Raw genomic sequence first — 9,177 nt, 5'->3', positions numbered from 1 at the left:
GCTTAATCAAACTCTCATTCTCATGCAAATTCACATCCTAAGCCTATATTAGTTATGGTTGCTTGAGGACAAGCAACAATTCAAGTTTGGTGTTGTGATGCGTGAGCATCTTTCTTATCTTTTCCTAGTGAATTTGCATCTAATTTGTTGAGTTTAATAAAGAATTAATTATCTTTTAGCCAATATGGATGCTACTTTGAGTCTTTTTGCAATTTTGTTTATTTTAGGTAGCATTCGGCTGGATTTGATGGAGTTTCTGCAGCACAAGAACAAAAGGAGATGGCAGCGAGGAGCGACGCGTGCGCATGACTGATGCGTACGCGTGATTTGGAGCTTTCCATGGCGACGCGTGCACGTGACCGATGCGTGCGCATGACTCGCGGAAAAGACCCTCGATGCGTACGCATGACTGACGCGTACGCGTGACATACGCCACGTGCAGAAAATGCAGAGAAACGCTGGGGGCGATTTCTGGGCTATTTTGACCCAGTTTCCAGCCCAGAAAACACAGATTAGAAGCTGCAAAATGTACAAAACATGTGGTCCCCACCCATCAACTGAAGACTTGTTAATTAATTCTAATTTAAATTCAAATATTAAATTTTAGGAAAAGATATTATTTTAGTTTTAGATAATAGATTTAAAATTAATTAGGATTATATATAAAAGGGAATTCCAACAGGGTGATTCCAACACAACATTATTCGATTCCAATTTACAATCCTTATTTTTCTCTGAACCATGAGCAACTAATCCTCCAGTGTTAATGTTAGGAGCTCTGTCTATTTGTATGGATTGATTTTATTGCTTTTTCTATTTTAATTCATGTATGAATTTATAATTTAAGAATTGTTTTCGCTCTTTATCTTATGAATTTGGGTGGAACGGAAGTATGACCCTCTTTCTATTTGAGTTCTTGTATAACTTGGAAAAGCTTTTTACTTGAATAACAGCTTGAAAATATATTCTCCTAAATTTTAATTATCTGGATTTAACGGGATACGTGACATATAATCCTTTTATTTTTGGGTAATTAGAGTTTTTGTGGCATATAAACTGGAATTTGATCATCACCCCCTAATTGGAATTAATTGACCAAGGAATTGGCAGTTAATGAAAATTAGAGGAGACTAGAAAGGTCTAAGGAATTAGGGTCTAGTCACATATAGTTTGCCATAAATTAAATCCTACATGATTAAAATAGTTAGTAAGAAAAGTTAATTCGGAAAAATAGATAACTCTGAAACCTTAACTATCTTCTCTATATTTTCTTCCCAAATTATTTACTTGTCTTCCTTCAATATTTTTTATATTGTTTAACGTCTTTTATATTGCCCAAACATTACTTTCTATTTATTCGTATACCGAATAGCCTAAAGCAGAGTTTATTAATCTTGTGATGCAATTCACCTTCCCTCTGAATTGTGCTTGGACTTACCTAAACTTTTTGTGAGTGTACACATCTTGAAACTTAGCTTCTATGGAGGATTTTGTTGCACACGGTATGACCATGTAAAAATCTTCAGCATCCGATTCTCTCTCTCTCTCTCTTTGCTCCCTGCTTCCGAGGCAATTATCGTACTGTTTAACGAATTGAATAAGTGAGCTATTCCGGGTAATGAACTTGTTCAAAAATGAATACATGCTCTCGCTCCTTTGTGTGCTTCTCATCCCGGCCCAAAAGTGGTGATCCAGATAAATTGGAATCCATATATGACGGTCTTCAAAAAGCTCTGCACAATTCACCCAAATCAGACTATAATACCGCCAAAAACATTAATTTTACACCTCTGCTGCAGATGTTAAACATCATTACCTAAAAGCCATTTGTTGTCCACAAGACCATACTTCAGCAGAAAATCATTCCAATTCCTATCAAATGATTCTTTGGTATGAGAGTTCCAAACAACATGACTCATTTCTTGTTCGATTTCTATGTGTGCTTTGTATCTGTTTAATTTGCTTGGAATCTTCTTCATGATGTGCCAAATACACCAACGGTGAATTGTTGTGGGTATACAAGCCTCGATAGCCCTTTGCATTGATGCACATTGATTGGTGAGAATCCCTTTTGGAGCCTTTCCTCCCATACAACGAAGCCAACATTAAAATAATAATTTGAATGATTGAATATCTTTATATTTCATCAAAGCACATATAAGAAGTGTTGACTGACCGTGGTGATTCAGCCCGACAAAAGAACCACAAACCAGATTATACCTGAAATAGATTACGATAAAACAGAATTAAAATCATTAAATACACCCAAATAATAAGCTTATATACCAAAAAACATCCAATATACACCTCTACAGCAGTTTCATAAAACAACATTAATTCAGCATCATAAACCATAATAGCATATTACCTATTTGTATTGTAGGTGGTGTCGAATGAAATAACATCTCCGAAATACTCAAAGGCAGCTCTGCTCCTTGCGTCGGCCCAAAAAGCAAGCTTAATCGACTGATCATTCTCAAGTTCAAGCTCGAAAAAGAAATTCTGATTCTTCTCTTTCATTCTTAATAAGTATTTCCTGAATTCTTTTGCATCGTCTTGTTCCGAAACATTTCGCACTTCTCTTGTGATGTAATTCCTCACGTCTTTTTCGATAAAATTTAACTCGCGGTGACCCCCAGCTGCTGCAACAAATGATTGGTAAGTTTTGCTTGGTCTGATACCGGCTTCCTTGTTGTGCTTTATTGTACGACGCACGTACATGCTTAGTTTCCTGTGCTGTTTAAGCATCTCTGCTTGATTTGGACAGCAGGAATGTGAATGATTCAACACGACCTTCGAAATAATCCAAACACCAACGTCCTTCAATATGTGTATATAAACCAGCAGTGGGATTTGTCTTCTCGGTCGGAGATATTTTTTATTTCTATTTTCCCTCTCTGCTACATGTAATCAATTGATTCTTAATTTCATTTTCCTTCTTATTCGTGCTCCGAACTCTTGTAGAAAAATCAGCAGCCTTTGCATAATCCTTGTAGAATTTTGCAGCATCTTAAAGGGCGTTAAAAGTCATTCCAACCTTGGAAACAAATTGCTCATCAACAACAAAGAGGGGCTGCAAAATACACCAAAAAATACCACCATATTAAAAACAAGCATATACTATAGAATGGAAATAACAATCATAAAAAATAACAAAACCAGACTCATCAATCATCATTAAACAGAAACTAAAACAATTCAAGTAAAAGAATAAGCCAATTCACCCTCTGTCAGATGAAAAGTCATAAACTGTAAATACACCCAAACTTTCCTAAAATACACCTAAATATTCCTAAACTACACTCGAACATCAACAATTCAACTAAAAGAATATGAAAAGTCATAAACTGTAAATATACTCAAACTTTTCTAAAATACACCTAAATATTCCTTATCTATACCTGAACGTCTTATATAAAATGCACAAAATTCATCAGAAACTAGTATATTAGATTCAATTCAAATAAGGAACAATTAATAGCAAATTTCACAGTACATTAGATTCAATATTCATGCATTATTCAGCTACACAATAATAAACTACTAAGTGGATCAAATTCAGATTCAATAATTAACTAAAACTAAATTACACCTCAGGAACTTCATTGGATTCAAATTCAAAATCCACTTCGCGCTGGTTCAGCTGACAATCTGAAGTTGAATCATCTATTATCTTCAAAACGATTTCAGACCTTGATTTCAGAAACAATGAAAATAGAGAAAAACGAAGAAAGAAAACAGAGAGAAACGCACGTAAATGATGAGGAGAAGGCAAAGAGACAGGCACATAAACGACGAAGGAGAAGGCAAGATATCGAAGAAAAAAGGCAAGAAATTCGAAAAAGGAAACGAAATCCTTTAAAAAAAAAGGAAGTTATATATTCGCACGTTGATTGATTTGAAAATCTGTTAATGAGGCACGTGAAACTTACATGCCATAAGAGACGCGTTTGACTGTAATGACTTGTAAGACTTGTAACTCAATTTGACTTGTATGCCGAGATTTTCTATTGTATTTATATAATTAATAACTAATTTTTTATATATGTTGTTGTGTCTTTTTTATACTTGATTTGATTTATTTTATATCATTGATTAATTTGTATTCATTAAAAGTTTTCAAGAATTTATTTCGTCACCAATTTGTTACTTACAATCAAAATTTTAATATGTATATTAAATAAATGAATTCTTAACAAATTTTATTATAAGGCAATTAATTCACAAAAAATATTATTATAAGATAAATTAGTCCTGCTTCAAATCAATAAAAGAATCAATTTATCAGATACACATAAATAATTTTCAAAGACTTTTACATAATAAAATAATTTTAAAAAACAAAATTCTGATTTAAAATTTTTTGAAAATCAATTAAATGTTTACTCTTTTATAATAAATTTCATGAATTAAAATAAAATACTTAGAAATTTTTATAATAAATATGAAAAAATGAAATAAAACAAAATGAAATATTAGTTTGGAGTAAAAGATAACAAACTGGATTATTTTTTTCACTAAATTCTAACACAATTGGTATATCTAAATCATATTCAATTTAGAATAATGGAATTTAAAAAGATGATTAAAATATAGAAAAAATTTTATAACATAAACTAAATATGTTCTAAAAACATTTAAAAAGAAAAAAAAAACTTTTCTATGAATGAGAGGTTGATATTGGTACACCTCTGCAAATAAACAAAGAGATTAAGTTTAAATCTTCTTTTTGTAATCCCTGCATTATTTTATTTTATTTTATTTTATTTTGGCATTGAGTAGCAAAATCAATTTATTATTATAAGATAGATTATCATTATAGTAAATTCACTTTCAAAGAGCACCTCCAGTTGACATGTGGGCATTTAGAATTTTCTATTCTCTCTCTTCTTAATTTAACGTGTGTTTTTTATGTTAGTTTCAACCTTCGGTTATTAATTTTTCTAGTAGCTCTCATATTATTGTCATTTTTGTTGTAGTCCGTTGGATAATTGAGGTTTGTTTTCTTTTTTTTTTTTTTTTTTTTTTTTTTTTTTTTTTTTGCTTTTAGATGAATATTTTGTTTCATATTAAGGGTTAATGTGGAGAGGTGCAGCAATCCTGAAATTTGTGAAATAATCTAGCAATTTTCCTTCTAATTGGTTGATATAAGAATGTAATAGATTGCCAAATGTGTTTCTCAAACCCTAATATGGATTAACCCCCTGTCTATGAGTTTGAATTTTTCGCATTTAAGAGTAGGATTCAAAATTCTCTCTATGAACAATGTTCTTTAGAAGTTCTACATATTTAGAAACTGCTTCTCTTGTCCGCCACACCCATTTTTTAATATGTGTCTCTTGTTTTTTAATCTAGTTTGAAAATAGCTATGATGATATATTAGTTTTTGAATATTTTGTGTATTGATATCTACATGGCTTTTTTAAATGATATAATCCCAGAAATTGATGGTATTGCATATGTGAAAACTACTAACTTATCATGGTCTTTGGTGGTTGGAGTTGTACCACTGTATGAGACTCCGAATCAATTCAATGCGAATGATATTTGAGTGTGAAAATAATGCTTCAAAATGAAAAGGTTTAGTTTTTTCTTTGTGGTTCTTGGCTTTGTTGTTGTTATTCTTATATCGTTCTTGGAATTGTGGTATGACTTAAATTGTGATAATTATTTTTTAGAGAAAAGGACAAATCTGTTCCTGACCTTTTTTTTAGAAGACATTTTCGTTCCTGATGATTGCAAAATACAATGATGTCCCTGACCCTTCAAAATTTTGGACAAATCTATCCCCCCGTTAATCTCAGCCCGTTAGCCCCGTCAAAAAGTGCTGAGTTGGCTGCCGTGGTTCTGACGTGGATGTAACGGGGGACACGTTGGCATGACTTTCTGGAAATAAGACAGATTAGTCCCCAGCCCCTTAAACGACGCCGTTTCTCCCCCACCCCTCCAAACACAATTTAATTCCCATATGCAATACCCATAACATCCATGCTTTTTCCTCTGAATTACTGAAAACACTAGAAGAGCAACGATCAAAGTTTCCCCCTGTTTCTCCCTCCAAAAATTGCACTACGTGGAAGAGCAATCCGTCCGTCGTGGAGTTGCTGTGGGAGGCCAACAAGGAGGGTTTCGTTGAGGGCATACTTGCTGTCTTCCTTAGAAGGTAAGATTGTGATCCTTTTCATTTAAGTTTTAGTTATTGTGTGGGAAGAAAGGGTGAATGCAGTGTGTGTGCATGTTGAGAGTGTGGGAAATAGGGGTATAATGTAGTAGTTTATTTCTTTTGAAAACGTTGTGTATATGATCAGTAGGGGGAAACTTGTTCGGGCAAAGGGGTTTCGTTCAAAATTTTGGTAACTGTTTATGGACTGAGACGTTGTTGATCATTGGTTAATTTCAGATGGTTGATGTTTTTGTGGTGCCAATTTTTCACCATGGAGGGAAGTTTGTCAGAGGGATTGATGGAGCCTTGGTTTATGAAAATGGGAAGGAAGAGAGGTTCCCTGAGATGGACCTGGACTTTGTGAACTTTGGGGACCTTGTTACGTTGTTCAAGGGTTTGGGATACCAGTCATACAAGAAAGTATACTGGTATGATCCCACAAGTAGCGACATTGAGTCGGGTTTGAACAAGTTAACTGGGGATGCTGGGATAAATGCAATGCGAGAAAACATATCGAAGAACCAAAACTCTACTGAGTTTCATATATACTTTGATCATAGAGTAGATGTCCCTGAGGTTGTTGAAGATGCTGGAAGGGATGCTGATGGGGCAGCGGATGTGGAGGTGGATGTGGATGAGATATTAGAGGAACTGAAGACATCCTCTTCATCAGATGACGGGTACGAAAGCACAGAGGATGTGCTGTACAAACCTCCACCAGCTGGAGTGGAGACCTCTAGTTCTGAGAGTGAAAAAGAAGCCAGTTGCAAGAGAAAAAGAACAACACAGGGTAGAAAAAAGATAGTCACCCCGAAGAAGCCAGCTGCAAGGAGGCAAGGGTCAAAGGGAAAGGCTAAGGTTGAACAGAGAAGGATTCAGAAAAGGGCCAAGGTGAATGTTAGGGGAGAAAATAGTTCAGGGGTTAATACTGGTGGTCAGGGGGCTGCTTGGCCGAATGATGAAGGAGGAGGTGGTGGTAATCCTGGTGTGGAGCCGAACAATGCAGGGGTAGGGGTTTTCTACATTAGTGAGTTACCATCAGAAATGGAAGAAATCGTATTTGAGTATGAATCCGAGGAGTTGCATACACCCATTTTCATCTGATGATGAAGGTAGCAACAGGAGATTTCCTGAATTCGATGATGACTATGCTCACGGTAGGGGAGATTTGAGTTGAAAACCAGATTTGCTACTGTTGAAAGGTTTAAGGAGGTGGTGAAGGATTCCTTCATAGCTGAAGGGAGGGAGCTGAAGTGGATAAAGAACGACAAGGAGAGGGTAAGGGTGGGTTGCAAGGATGAGGAGTGTCCATTCCTGGTTCATTTGTCCTATAACAAAACCTTGTAGTGTTATCAAGTAAAGACATATGTGCAAGAACATACTTGTGCAAGGGATTTAGGGAGCAATGCAGCTGACCAGCATTGGCTTAGCAAGAAGATTGAAAAGAGGATGGCAACCCAACCCCGCATGAATACGAAGGAGGCAACTGACTTTCTAAGAGAGGATTTTTCATTATGTCCCCACCCTAAGATGGTGTACAGAGCAGTAGTTAAGGCCAGGGAGAAGATCATGGGCAATGAGAGGGACCAATACAAACGGAGCAGAGACTACTGTGAGCAGATTCTGATAAGCAATTTAGGTTCGATGGCCAGGTTGGAGCTTATGCCAGTTCCAGAATCACCTCCCGTATTTGATAAATTATACATATGCTTGGATGCTTGTAAGAAAGGGTTCAAGGATGGGTGCAGACCTTTGTTGCACCTAGATGGTTGTTTTTTGAAAACCTACTACATGGGTTGGCTTCTAGCAGCAGTTGCCCAAGATGCCAACAATCAGTTCTACGTTGTTGCATATGGAGTTGTTAGGGGTGAGACCAAAGATGCTTGGAAATGGTTCCTGACTAATCTCCAGGAAGACATTGGTGACAGTGCCAGCCATGGGTGGACCTTCATATCAGACCAACAAAAAGTAAGCTTTAATTATGATTAGTCAATTAGTTTAGTTTTAGATATGAAGGTTTTAATTTCACATAACATTCCTTAATGTCCTTTTTATGGTGCAGGGTTTACTGCCTGCGCTAAAGGAGGTTATGCCACATGCAAATCTCCGCAATTGTGTGATGCACATGTGAAAGAATTTCATCAATCGCTTCAAAGACTTGTACATTAGGGAGGTTGTGTGGGAGTGTGCTAGATGCACAATCATTGCAGAATTCAAGAATGTATGGACAAGCTGAAGCAAGTTAACCATGGGGCTTGGGAATATCTCAGTAGGTTTCCACCAGAAAGTTGGGTTAAGGCATATTTCTCTCATGCGCCAAAGGTTGATAACCTCACAAATAATATGTGTGAAGTTTTCAATGCAAAAATAGTTACTTACCGTACGAAGCCCATCCTCACCATGTGTGAAGAAATCAGATGTTATCTGATGAGGAGGATGGTGAATCACAAACGGGTCCTAGATAACCACACTGGAAAGCTAGCACCAGTACAGCAGAAGAGGATGGAGAGGTTAGTCAATCTTAGTACTAAGTGGATGGCTGAATGGTTGGTGACAACGAGAGGAAAAAGGTTTGAGGTGAGCGGGAAGGCAAGCAAGGTTGATGTGGATCTAATTAAATACACTTGCTCGTGCAACAAATGGCAACTTACTGGTAACCTCTGTCTCTCTGTAGTCAAAATGATTCCTAGATTGTTTTGTTATTTTGCACATTTTTAAAACTGTTTTCCTTGTCACCTCAGGCATGCCTTGCATACATGCACTTGCTGCCATTAGGAAGAGACGGGACTAGCCACAAGACTACGTACACCCTTGGCTGTGTATGGAGTCCATCAGGAGGACTTATGCACACTGCATTCAACCAGTGCCAAGTTCAGAGTTCTGGGCCAGAACTGAATTCACACAGCCAGACCCACCCATTATCAAAAGAGGGATTGGGCGCCCAAAGGTGCACAATCGGTAGAAAGACCCTGCAGAGCCACTAATGCAAGGGGGTAAGCTGAAGAAGTCATTCT

The sequence above is a fragment of the Arachis ipaensis genome, chromosome B5, assembly GCF_059453495.1.
Source record: "Arachis ipaensis isolate K30076 ecotype BB chromosome B5, ASM5945349v1, whole genome shotgun sequence".
In the NCBI taxonomy this organism is placed as follows: domain Eukaryota; kingdom Viridiplantae; phylum Streptophyta; class Magnoliopsida; order Fabales; family Fabaceae; genus Arachis; species Arachis ipaensis.
The sequence above is the reverse complement of the archived record's forward strand: the minus strand, read 5'-3'. Positions refer to the sequence as shown.